Source organism: Falco naumanni, chromosome 7 (genome assembly GCF_017639655.2).
Source record: "Falco naumanni isolate bFalNau1 chromosome 7, bFalNau1.pat, whole genome shotgun sequence".
Classification (NCBI taxonomy): domain Eukaryota; kingdom Metazoa; phylum Chordata; class Aves; order Falconiformes; family Falconidae; genus Falco; species Falco naumanni.
The window spans coordinates 1,235,671-1,249,186 of record NC_054060.1 but is presented as its reverse complement, the minus strand read 5'-3'; the positions used below and the strand labels follow the sequence as shown (position 1 = coordinate 1,249,186).

Genomic DNA, 13,516 nt, shown 5'->3' with positions numbered 1-13,516 from the left:
TCCAACAGCCTGTCGAGTCGCTACATGGAAAACTAATGTATATCCATGACCAGGTTTGAATGCAAGCTGAGGCGAATGACAGGTGTTCCCACATGGTATTTCAGCAGAAATGGAAGAGGCTGCTCAGAAGCAGCTTGAGGGATGAAATACCTGAGTCCTGTAGAACAAGGCTTTCATGCCTACAGCAGAGCTGCAAGGGATAGACAAGAATGGAGAGAACCAGATATAGATTGCAGTGTGTTGGTAGAGCTGGTGTGGGTGGTATCTGTACTCACCTTGAGGCTGATGTTTGATCTCATGATCACTGTTTTCCTCAAAGCAGACAATGAAATATGAACAAAAGAATTCCAATTTCACTGTAGTTTTAACTGTTACGGAGACAGCAGCTCAGCTCCAATCTCTTCCGTATACACTGAACAGGAGAACATTTCATCTGCAAATGAAAAGAGATAAGAGGGGCTTAGCACAAGGCAGGATTTGTCTCTGTAGCTGTTTAGTCCAACAAAGGGACACACAAACCGTTCATTACTGAAAATGCCATCAAGGCTGATGCCTGCAATTACTTCTGTTAAATATTTTCTTTCATGAAGTGTAAAATATATAATTAATAAACTTGCCCCCTCATTTCAGTTAAGTTTCAATGCAAAGACCTTATTACTGAAATAAATCTTTCTAGCAGTGCATGTCAACAGAAGAGAGGAAGGTGCACGCCTCTCTGTGTGTGATAATTTCCTTATGGGAAACTAAATTATTGGGAGGAATAATCACCTCTCTTCATGGCTAAGACTGCAGAGACACCCCACTCTGAGACCAGTTGTTTAAGCTCATGTCTCTTGGAAGCAGGCAAGAAGAATTCGCCTTGGCTGGCAAAGATGACTTGATCTGAAAGCAGTCATCAGGCACATGCAAGCTCTTCTTTCACTGGCAAGTCTGGAGAAACAAAAAATAAATTTCATTTTTTGATTCACAGTCCTTTAAAGTTCATTCTGACTATAAAGCTGCTCAGAAAGACCTCGGTGGTTAGGCTGATTCTTTTATAAGCCCCGTGTTCATCCACCTCACAACACTGTGCTAGAACTGCTTGACTTGCTTTCCATGTACATCAGAACTGTTTTGATTTGGGGACATTTGGTGACGGCTGTTAAAACCACAATGATTAGAAAACCTTCCAAAATGTTGCTGAAATTTGACTCTGAGCATAAAATTCCCCTTAGATTTTGTCTCCACTTGTAATCATTACCTCAAGTCAGTTGATTGCCGGTTCAACCAGGGGTAATTAAAATATTTCCAAAGGCTGTTCTGGGCAACACTTTTTGCCTCGCTGCAGGCTACAAATGTTTGTGGTTTGCCTTAGGCTGATGTTCGTACCTGCCTGAGCTGGCACAGGCAGCAATGCATGCCACACGAGGAGGAACGCCTGCTCCGTCACCACTCGCCCCGCCTGGGGAAGGTGGCAGAGGGACTGAGAGAGAGCAGTGGCAGAAGGAAAGAGCGTACAAGCACATGCTGGATAGACAGCGATACAGCTTCTCGGTACAGAGAAGACATAAAGAAGCACACAGGAAGAGAAGAGAACTGTACGTACTTTACTGAAACCTTATGACTTCACCGCTTTTCAAGATGTCTGGATGACCCCCAGCAGACCCAACAGGTTGCAGAGACGCTCACCTGCAGATTGCCAGTTTCAGTGCAGAGCAGCTTAGCAGAGAAGAAGGGTTTTCAACTGGCATACAGAGCTTTTTGCATTGTGATGAGCTCAGGGAGGGAGAGGGTGTCATTTCCTGGCCATCCACTACCAATTTGTCACCCCGTTTTGCAGCTGTCAGCAGAATGAAAGGGAGGGCAAGGGCTCTGTGGGTCATGTGTGCTGGAAATGTACAATCCGTGACATGGAGCAGGTCCTATCTCAAAAAGCTATGTTAGATAACCTTACCCTGCTACTGCCCTGAATCTAAAGTAAGGGCATCTTTCTCCACATCATTTTAACTACCACTTAGGAATGCTAAAACAGCCAACCAATTTGATTACACAAAAATTTTAGGGTCAGCAAACTATCTAGTTAAATGATGTGAATAGAAATGTTACTTCAACAGCAACTGAAACCTTCTTATGTTTCTTACCTTCTAAAGACAATAACCCCATACCAAGGAGAAAAGAGAAGGGCTGAGGATACTGTCCTTGCAGAAGAAATCGTAAGAATATTTTAGCTATCACCCACAATGCGCCCTATATGCAGCTACATAAGTAGCATGGGCTGCAAGCAAGTGTAGCAGTGAGTTTAGAATGGAAGCTCTGAAATCACATTATACAACTGTTTGCCCTGGTTTTGCTCTAGGGGAGAAGCTCGTACATCAGCCCATTTCCACCAGAGTGCCCCTCTACATAAACCTGCTGTACAAAAGTATAATTGTATTGTTCTGTACAAAAGCATAACGATACCTTACTGTGTGACACACACACTTCTACCCCTCAGTGGCAGAGAAGCCCTTTGTCCACGTGCCGACTGCTGACTACCAGGCGTTACTTCATTCCTCATGATCCCTGCTGGGTCAGACCAGGAACACTGGAGAGCAAAGATGGAAAAGTTAAGCAACTTAACTGTCTGGCTCTTGGGCTGCAGAAGGGGGAGGGAGCAAGGAGGCAAAGCATCTGGCTTCCCCGCTTCTCTAACAGCCTGGTGGGAAGGCTGCTGTCAATTCCACCTTCTGCCTTGTTGGAATAAAGCAGAAGTGACAAGAGGCCCTCCAGGCAGGCAGCCAGGAACCAGAAATTCAATTGAGCTACCTCCTGAAACTGGACTTTTTGGGAGACCCTTTCCCTGAAATTGTTTTGACTTTAAAAAAAAGTAAATTATTGCAGTTCAGTGCCAATCCATCAGCCCTGCTCTCCTGGTTCTCCTTTCCTCCAAGAAAGCATGATTTGCACAAAAGGATTTCCATTTTCTGGATTGCTCTACAACCAGCCTCACCTGTAATAAATACACAGACACATAAATATGCGCACACACGCATGCACAGATACAAACATTGTTATTTATAGATACAGGCATTGCCATTGACAGATAAATACATGGGTGTGTTTCCTTGCTATATAACATGCAGAGAGGGAAGTGATATGGCAGCTGAATTTACTCTACATTCGCAGATTAGGAAACAGAGTGTGGGACATACGGTCTATCTCTAGGGCTTAGACCAACTGGTTATTGGCTGGTGCCGTTGTTCCTCTAACAAGCCCCTGGATATATCACTGTGGCTGTAGAGAAATGCAGCTGAAAGAGCCTTTCACTGTCAGCAGCAATCTGTCACTTCATGTATCTTACCCTGCTTCTTACAGCACAAAAGCGTCTGAGCTGCAAGTCGGTGTTAACAGAAAGGTCATTTTGCAGGTAGACTGTGGTATTTTTCTTTATTTCTGGGAATGTGTGGCCAGCTTGAGGCACCGTCTGGATGCTGCAGCACAAATTTCAGCTTCACATATGCCTAGCCTTAATTTAAACAAGGGAGCATTTCCATTACGAACCCCATTTTTTCCCACGGATTTATACCTTAGCTATTTGGCTTTACTTTGGGGTGGACCTTCACTGAATGCATTCACAGGCAGGAAGAAACTATTTTTCTTGTGCAACATCTAAACCCAGCTCAGCCTCTTTTGGTTGTAAGCTGGTGAAGGAAATTACGTATGCACACAAATACTCACAAGCACATACAAAAAGCTTACACAAATATATGCCTGCAGAGAGATCTGTTACAAAAAAAAAAAGACAAGCCAATGCAAATAAGCTCAATTTTAGGAGTGAATTAATTTGACTGACTTTACTATTCTAAATTATTAACAAGTATCAGCAACCTTAGAACGCAATAACCACACTAGGGCTTTCATCTAGGTTAACTGGAAACAGATAACTTATTCTGATATAAATGATATCAGTACAATATCTGTGACTGTGATTCTGGAGGCAGAAACCTGACACACAAGGAGCCCCTTTCTTTGCAGCGGCGTGAGTTTAATAACTCCTGTGAGATTCTCCTCCCCTGAAATATTCCAGTGCCATGAATCACCCTCCGACAACACCAGAACCCCCCTATTTTCACGAATGCCAGCTGAAATCTGACCTCCACAGCACTTTAATCTGTTTATGACTTGGTCTGCCTTAGTAAGCCCTTTTTGGTTGGTTTTTTTTTTTTAAACTCTTTATCGATTCTACATTGATGTAGTCCAATAAAGCACATTGACAGACGCAACTTATGTTGGCTAGTGCCTCTGGTTGCAGGAGAGCCTCCATGGCATATATGACAAGAGGTTAAGCACCTTGCAAGTAACATACAGGTTACCCAGTTATCCCATGCTTACCAGTTCCACTCGATCCATCTCCATGACTGAGATTAGGAACAACCCCCTGTTTCTCCTGCTCACGAGCAGAAATAGGAGTGTTCCTCTCTACATATCACTTCCTAATGCTACACAGAAAAGTTGGGAAATGTGAGAAGGATTTTCCCAGTCTTAAAAGGAAAAAGCTGCAAGCGGCCACCAAAAGGAGACAAACATATCCCCACTTCTGATGGCACAGAAACCAATCTTGTGGCATCAGAGTGGGCACTGGTACCAGCAGGGCTCGAGCACCTGGGAATGGTAAGATGCCCCTATTCACATCTGCTGCACAGGTGTGGAAACAGAAAACTGATCCAGTGCCACAACACTCTACCAGTAGGCAGCTAAGAATACTATGGATGTATCCTATCAGCTGGAAATGTCGCTGACATCCTCACGATATGCTGTATTCCTTGTTCATTTCTTCTGTTTCACCCAGACCTTCCCCCTGGGACTGGGGAAACACTGACTAAGGATGTCAATCAGGGAAGGTGTTCAGTAAAAGCCACAGTGCTCAGTGAATCCTAAGTGCAACATAATAGTTTTCTTGCTGCTTGGTAAGAAGGCTCAGCAACAGGGCAGAGGAGGACAGCTGAGAGCTGCAGGGACTGGAAAACCGAACTCAGTTTAGCCGCAGAGCACTTTAATGTTCCTGTTGCATTTTTCATCTAAGTATGGCAAATCCTCCCACTAAGCAACAGCCCAGGTGGCCATAAATACTGAAACGCTAACTGCCTGAACGGCATGCAGGTATTAGAGAGGGCATGCAGATAGGCATAGCGGGAGAGCAGCTGAAAGCGAAGCAGAGTGTCCTCCCAGGGAGGCAATGCCACCTGCTCACAGCGCCGGGAGCTGGCCCTGCTGCCGGACGGCTCTGGAGGCATTTGAGAGCTGCTGGATTCTCATTCATTCGAAGCTTCCTGCAGTTACAAGGCACTGGTAAGAGTTTCACTCTTCACCAGCTGGAGCCCCAAGGCAGGGACTCTCTCCAGAGGAGCTCAGGAGCTCCTCCTCAGGGAGGAAGATGAGGGTTAGTTCGGAGAGGTTGCAGCCACTGCTGCACATCAGGAGTGACACAGCAGAGACGGCCATCGGGCACCTCCTGTGCTAATGGGAGTCTTGTGTGGTGAAACTGCAGCTCATCACTTATCAAAGAGTATAAAAGAAAACATGGAAACATGGCCTTCAAATCTGCCTGGATGTGCTGCCTCTGCACTGGCAGGACACCACAGCTCAGCCTGGCTCCTTGCAAGGCTCCCAGGGAGCCCCTGCTGCAAAAAGCAGTGTGCCACGAGACACGCACATTTAACTGCCATCAGGCCATGGGCAGCCACCTTCAGGTTCTTAGTTTATAAAAAGAAGAGCTGAAAAGCCCCCTGTGCCCTCACAGAGAACCTTGCACAGCACCAGAAGGAGGAGGATTTCCTCCCCCATTCACTCCACACGAGCTCTATGGGTACGTGGCTCCGCAGAGGGACGATGGGCAGGTGGATGGGTGGCTGTAAGTATGGCAGACAGGTCGGAGCACAGGCAGGCAGCTTGCTCAGTGCTCTAGGAATGGGGGCTGCTGGAGCTGGGGAGCATTAGTGTACTGCAATAGTCCTGGGTGATACATGATGGACACAGGAGTCTGCACTGCCTCACATCTCGCAACAGTGAAGGCTCAACCTGTGACCCCCGCAGCACGTGCCTCACTCAGTATCTACCAGAGTTCCCATATGGCAGTTGCTGAGTGATCTGGACTACTGGGGCCTGTCAGGACAAACACACCAGGCTTCCTGGCATTTCACCCAGGAGTTATGAAGCTGTCATTTGCTCAGGCTGTCTTCGAACAGTGCCAGCACGCCTTGGTACACTGCCTGCTTTTCACCTGATTGTCATTTTTGGATGCTATTACCAAGAGGCATTTTTGGAGCTTCAGGACCTGCTGGGGAGAGCGAGGCCAAATTCCCAGCCTTTCTGCCTCCCCACTTCTCCCCTGCTTTCTCTTTTCTGGAAAGTTTTCCCATGCTAAGTATAGTTCCTAACAGGTGCATGACCAGAGGGGACTGTCAGGGACGCAGCTGTCCCTGCAGAGGCCTGGATCCGTCTCCATCTGTCTCACTGGAGTTATCCATGCTGTCTAGCTGAGCTCTTCGGACATGGGATGGGGGAGCATCAGAGACGCAGACAGGGAGGAGATACGCATACACACACACACACACACAGAGGGAGGATGATTATTCAAGAGAATGTCACAAACAAAGCCTCTGACATCAAACTAATGCATCCTTTGAGGCTTTAAAGAGCCCTTGCCACACACAGGCAGGCTGCCAGCTAACTCATCTCCCTTTCTTGCCATGCTAACAGCCTGACGCCAAGGTCAGGCTTTAAATGAAAGCTGACTGCTTTGTAATCCCCTGTGCCTCATTTGGGGATGCCACAAGACTGGTAAGAATCAGCAGCAGAAAATATTTGACCAGGACCAACTCCAGTGCAATGAATGAAGTGTTTCCCTTGCCCAGCCAGCTGCCAGTCCTGGCTTTCACCCTCCCAGCCCCGCACCAAAGCCCCTCCAGCCTGGGGAACTAGGGCTGGGCATGCAGGTGATATGAAGAAAGCAACACAGGTAGCTGAGATCCCTGTAACGCACCTCAGAGGGTGCACGTGTACGAAGCAGTCACAGACCATTGACCTTCAGATGCACAATTGTGACAAGGTGTCCCAACTCAGAGCTGCGGGGGCCCGGTGCTGGGGTAACCTTCCTGGAGACCAGTTGTCTCATCACTGTGTAGAGGGCATACAAATATGAGAAACAGAGATAAGTGGCAACCCTGCTCACAAACGTAAGTGCTTCCTACCCCTAAAGCATCCCGGCATAAGTTCAGGTCAATATGACATGAGGAGATAATCCTTTTGCAACACACCACTGCTCCTTGCCACTGCATGTTGCAGCCGGACCAGCTGACCTGCTCTGCAGATCTGGGCCCTGGGATGTGTGCTGCGTTAACAAGCTGGCTTAGCTTAATAGGAGGGTGATGAAAACCATATGCAGGGAATAAGATGGTACCTTGACATCAGCACCACCATTGCTGAAAGAACTGAAAGAACAAGGTTTCGTCATTTGCAGTGTGCCACTGCAGGCTGCACTCCATGCTGTGCTTCGGCCACAAAGTCCAAGGTCTGAACCGAGGGAACCCAGATGCCAACTAACTGCTAAAGGGCAGCATCTTAAGCTGCAGGAAACTGAGCTGCACCAGCCCTCAAAAGTCTGTCTGGGGCTCAGCAAAGTGGGGGGATGGTCTGGGTGAGACAGATGCATATAAATATTCGGCAGAGGGAAAATCTATTCCCCTTCTTTAATTCCCTTGTTAAAATAAAACCATGCTGCTGCTAGCAATCTTCTGCACAGTCATACCCTCCCAAAGGAAGAACCACGATCCCAGGGTCTGGGGCGCTGCAGCCTGGGAGAGGACTGCGCTCGCCTTCAGCTGCAGGGGCAAGCTCTGCAGCCAGGCAGGTGCCACAAGGCAGTGCACCCAAACGGCACTGCCACCCACACTGCCCACATATCCCTTTCCTCCTAAGGGGCAGGGCTGAGTGCACACAACAGCGATGTTTGGGGCCTCTCTGCTCCCAACACCACGTTTTACCAAGGCACTACTCTAACACCTTCAGACGTGGACACCAACAGAAGTTTCATCGGTAGGAAGAGTGGGATCAAGTCCAGATTTACTAACACCAACACTGATTACAGGGATGGCATCACCTTAACCTTTTTCTTCAGCTGCCTTCCCTTCTTATGTCTCAATTCCTGTCTCCTCCTCCAGGTTTTCAAGGCTAGGTATGGATACTTTCCTTCACTCCTTTTACAACAACCCTTTTCAGAAAGAAGAGCTGACTGAAGCTCTTTGGGTCTCGAAAGACTATTCCATCACGTCGGTGCTGACGGGGCTGGGACTGCCAGACTGAGTTATCACAGGTCCTGCCCTCCCCTGCCATTAATAGGTACTCACCAAGGGAGCATTGGTGCCGGCCAAGCAGAGAAGGTCAACCCCAAGCTGCAGAAGCCTCCCACAATTAGGGAAGAGGCATCAAAGGGAAGGAAAAAAAAATATATCCGAGGCATCTGTCCTTTCTAGACATCTCTGGAAAGTCATAATCAAGCTCAGACAGCCCCAGGGAGGGAATGAGTTACAGGGAGTCACGAACTTTCATGATCAGCTCACCTTGCATCAAGGAGACTCCAGCCAGGCATCATCCCCAGCCCTGAGCCCAGTGTCTCACAACACCCGTGTCACACCATCTGGCATCTCTTTCTGTCCCAGTTCAATCCCTCCCTGCCCAGCGGAGGGTCGCACTCCTGTCCTGTCAGCAGGACCTACGCGACTGTGCAAGTGGTGAATTTGATTCACAGTGAGCTGGGACTACACCTACTGAGGAAAGGAGGCACATCCCATCATTCAAGTGATAGTAAAAACACAGTAGGAGTTCTCACACACTAGCATCACTCACTCCAATTCAGGAGTGCTGAGCTATTCAGGAAGGATGCTGCTGTGGGAGGAATACCATCAGGATGCTGAATCACTAGCTCTAAAGTGTATCTGCGCCCAGGAAAAAGGGACACCTCTTACCAGCTCTGGGTCAGTCCTGGGTGTCATGCAGCTGTTGGGCCAAGAAAATACGTGGCTAACACTTGTAACTCATTTTTCTACCACAGCCTGGTAGCCTAATGCCCAGAGTAAACCAAGACAGAAGCAATGCTCAGGAAAGTCATCTGCACTTGAGCAGCACAGCTGGAACATCTGCAGCATTATGCAATCCCCTGCCTGGCCAGACATGGTATTGTGAAAGGGTTTTTCCGCCCTTCCATGCCTCCACCCAGCTGAAGAAGAGCTGAAAACTGCAAGACAGTAGAGAAGTAAAATTCTCTTTGCTTTTAATCCCAGATTAAGCCTGCCTCGAGTGCCAGGGCTCCTGCCAGCACCCCAGCAACGAGCACCTTCACCCCCTGAGCACACTGGTGCCAAACAGGACGTGGTCACCAAACACAGGACCTGGGCTCTGCCCTGGGCCAGGGCCATCCAGCGCCACCAACCTAATGCCAGATCTAAGCCGCCTTGGTCAAGCTTTGCACCTGTACTTCACGGTATGAACAACAATCCAGCAGCATGTGATATGCTCCACAGGATTAAAGTTGGTGAACTAAGAATCTATAAAGATATCATCCAGACGGGTATCAGCACTGGAAGCCCCAAACGGCCCTGAGCCCAGACTTTACTGTGATACTTTCAGAAACAGGAGGGGTGTTCTTCAGTCCCCCACTCCTGGGGCCCTGCGTCTGCATGCAAAATTCCACTTTTGTTATTGCAAAAATGGCACTCCTGGCTCTCACAGCTGAAAAGTCTGAGAAGGTGGCTCAGGGATTAAAACCCTCCTCCCCAGACCTACTGTAAATAAAAGCCAGATTTGTAAACTATAACAATTTTAAGCCAATTTTGTGACCATCTCAGGCAGTTCTGGAGGTATGGGGCAGAATAAAGGAGGCTGAGCCAAGAGAACTGGGATGGCTCCCTCTGATGTGCAGATTTCTGGAGGTAGAGAGGCACAGGGAACAAAAGCAGCCATTTGAGAGACATTTACAAATGGACTTTTGAGCCAAAATTTCCTCTCAGTCATGCCTGCACATCTCTGTAAACCTATCTGGCCTCTGCACTGTGGTTTGAGGACAATTTGACCTGGAATCTGAACAATACAGTTAAGCATTGGATCAGCAGAAAATGATTGCAGACACTTATTATTGCTTGCTACTGGAGAGTTATTGTTACTACAGAACGTTTGTTTCCCTGAGCCACACTGTGTAAGTGTCGGTGCCTTTGCTAGATTTAATGGTCCAATTATCACGGGCTATGTCACCTCCTCCCCATTCTACATGATGAGACCTGCTCTCCTGCCTTCATTCCCCTCTCCTGTTTTGCTAGCAGGCAAACACACCTTTGCCGCTCCTTCATGGGTAGTCTTCTTTTTAATTTCTCCCATGCTCAGGGCTGGTGGGGGCTGGGGGAAGCCAGACAAGTAGAAGAGGCAGTCTCTGCACTGGGTATCTCATGCTAAAGACGGCCAGCTGGGAGTGGGTCTTCTTCCCTGGGTGAAAACCTAAGTTTTTACCTACTTGGTGAAAATCTAACCAGAAGTTCTCATTAGAGTTGAAGTCATGTCAAGCTCTCCTCCCAAACATTGCAGTAAGCCACTGTGCTGGTCTCCAGGTGCTCCAGCCTCTGTCATACACAGCCTGCTCGGCACCCCAGCAGGCTTCACCCGGCATTAACAGCAAAAGTTTTGGCAGGGATGTCCAGGGAAAAAAGGACTGACAGGGCACTGCCAGACAAGGAAGCGCTTCTACCACCTGAAGTAGCTGTAAGGGGGTTATACCTGGCCATAGACCAACCAGTCTCCTATTAGCCCCACAATCCCTCTCTAAGGGATATCCTGCAAACCTTTAGTACACAGCTGCTTGTAGAGCAACACCTGGGCCAAAAACCAATATAGACACAGGAACGGTTGATGCCACTCCTCCCCACCATGGTCACTCTACAGCAGGGCCATGGGAGATTAAATATTAAATAAAGAGCACAAGAAGGGGCAGAGGCTGGCTGGGATGGTGGGGAAGGGGCTAAGCTCCTCTTCTGCTCTTCTAAGAGCAGCCTGCAGCGGGTCATCCAGGACCTATCCTGAACCCCGTACCTGAGAACATCAGCTCCTTGCCAGGATATCGAAAGAGCCATATAACAAACAGCACTAGAGACTTTCACAACAGGATCAGACATTTATGTGAATAAGAACAGCATCCGCAGCGACACTAGCTCAAATGAAAATTATAACAGCTATTGATTCTCATGCTTCAGGGTATAAGCTGCCTGCCAGCTGGGGTCAGGGGGAAATCTCCCCCCACAGGGTAGTATTGCACAATTATGGGCATTATGGGGTTTTTATGCCTTCCTTTAAGGCATCCGGCCTTGGCTTCTGGTGGAGACAGGATACTGGGCTGGAAGGACTATCGGTCTGTGGAGCTCAAACAGTTTTTATGTCCTAATACAAAATTAATGGTTCTCTCACTGAGACTCCACACAGCAAAGCTGCCTGCTCTGTGCGTTGCAACTGGCAGAACAAAAGTGGGGCTGAAAACTCCTTTCTTCCCAATGCTCCTTGATGCAACACAACCCTCAGACCCTGCCCAGGCTCACTGACTCACACTAGCTACAGTCACGCCACACTCTCTGGGGATCAACATGTTGGTGTCGGACCCTGACAGGCACAGCATGCTGCAGTCCTGAGCTCCTACGCTCAAGAGATCCCTCAGTCTTCTGCCTCCTATGCTAGGGATACCAGATCCACAAACCTCTGCAGCAGCAGGCATAATGCAGGTGGGTGGCAGGCACCTATGTCCTTTAAACCAAGCCTTCCAACTGTACCACCTCTTCAAAGGCCTCTCTCGCTGACGAAAGGGCTGTCTGTCAGATTAGGCAGGCAGTGGAAGCAGAAACAGCTGTCTTAAAAACTGCATTTCAGGATCCACATGGAGGTCCCTTCTGCTTGTATGAACACCTCATTCATCATTCAGATAGCCAGACAGAGCTACTCATCTTCATTTGACGACACCTTTTATCTACAAACACCTAGATTAAGACTCACAACCAGCCTGTGAACAGGTCAGGATCTTTTTACCAAGCCAAGGGCACACTTTCCTGGCTCACATGCAGCACGGGGCTGGAGACCGGAAGAACTGCTTGCTCAGATCATGACTTTTACAGCAGGACTTTTCTGAAAAGTCACTGTGCCCCCACTGACTCGAGCAAGCAGGTTTTGTTGAGCTGATTATTTTGGTGTTGAAGTGGAAGCCGAGTTCTGCAACTGCACTGTATGTGGTTGACTTGTGGCTTGCCCTAAGGGAGCCAACGGCACTACTGGGAATCCTCACCCAGGAGTCCTGACTCAGGCGTTCTGCAAAACCACAGGACCTGCTGTTTCTGTGCTCACCTTTGTGCTCCTGTATCTCTGCTGGGGCCAGCACAGTGCTGGAAATGGCAGGATTTGAACTGCTTTTGCAAAGGCATAAGGGGATCTTGCTGTCCCCACGTGCTCAGGCGTGCTCCCATCCCCTACATGGCAATGCACGCAGCCCTTTCCTACGTCCCCTGCCCACCTTGGCTCACCGGCTGGCCAGGTGAGAGCCAGCCTGCCGGGCAGGTCCCAGGCTCACCATGCCATCCGTGCCCTGCCAGCCTGCCCACACAGACTGGCTGGCCAGCCGCCAAACTTACTGCTCAAGTTAAACATCTTTGGTGGCTGCATGTGGTCCTTGGGGCTGCGGTCTGACACAGGACACCTCTACCCACTGGTCAGATTGGGCCGGAGACAGTCAATGTGCACAAGAACGACTGGAGGAGAGCTGGGATTGACAGGCATCCTCACCACAGACACTGGGTTGCCTTAAAGTATGGTATACACATCCCATAAAGTGAATAATTGCTCATTACCTTATGGGGGGAGCTTTCACCCTGAGCCCAGCTGGCAAGCAACTTATTTCACTGGGGAAAAAAAGACTAAAATATTAGGACCCAACTCTGAAACAGAGAATTTCTCTTGGTACTACTTAGACCTCAGTGACAAAATGACTGCACAGAACAATAAGTTAGAGATCCAGAGCCCCTGTGTCCATCCTGTGACTCTAAACACTGTGGCAGCCTCTGCTTTGTTCCACTCCAATCACAGCACTGTGCTAAACTCTTCCTTCACCCCCACTGGCTCCATCTATCTAGGGCAATAACGTCCTTATTCATACAGGGATGTTGACCAAATCATAAAAAAGATGTAATGACACTGTCTCAGCTGACACACTGATCGATGCTTTTCATGCAAAATTATGCTTTCTGTGACTAATAAATATTGATCTTTTTTGTTGCTGTGTAGCACTGCAATAAAAAGTGACTTAAGTATCTGCCAGCACAGAGCATCCTACATCGCTTTCCAGCTCCCAGCTCCCCTGCAGCCACCCTGCAGCACCCCTTTGCATGTCTTACTGTGCTTACATCTGTCTGAGCCCGTCCCACCCTGATGCCAGAGCACCATGTGTGACCCCAAGGAGAGCACAGCATCTCTGTGAACATCC

At 48.5% G+C, this 13,516-nt stretch overlaps 1 long non-coding RNA gene across 1 annotated transcript in view; it reads right to left on the bottom strand.

Annotated features, from left to right (window-relative positions):
- Positions 1–783: 783 nt before the first annotated feature.
- The window catches only part of LOC121091983, a 47,402-nt gene continuing 34,669 nt past the window's right edge, over positions 784–13,516 (bottom strand). The window contains exons 3-4 of the long non-coding RNA XR_005829120.1: positions 2,440–2,563; positions 784–930 (exon numbers count right to left, since the gene is read on the bottom strand). This is a non-coding gene — a long non-coding RNA (uncharacterized LOC121091983). The remainder of the gene's footprint in view (positions 931–2,439; positions 2,564–13,516) is intronic.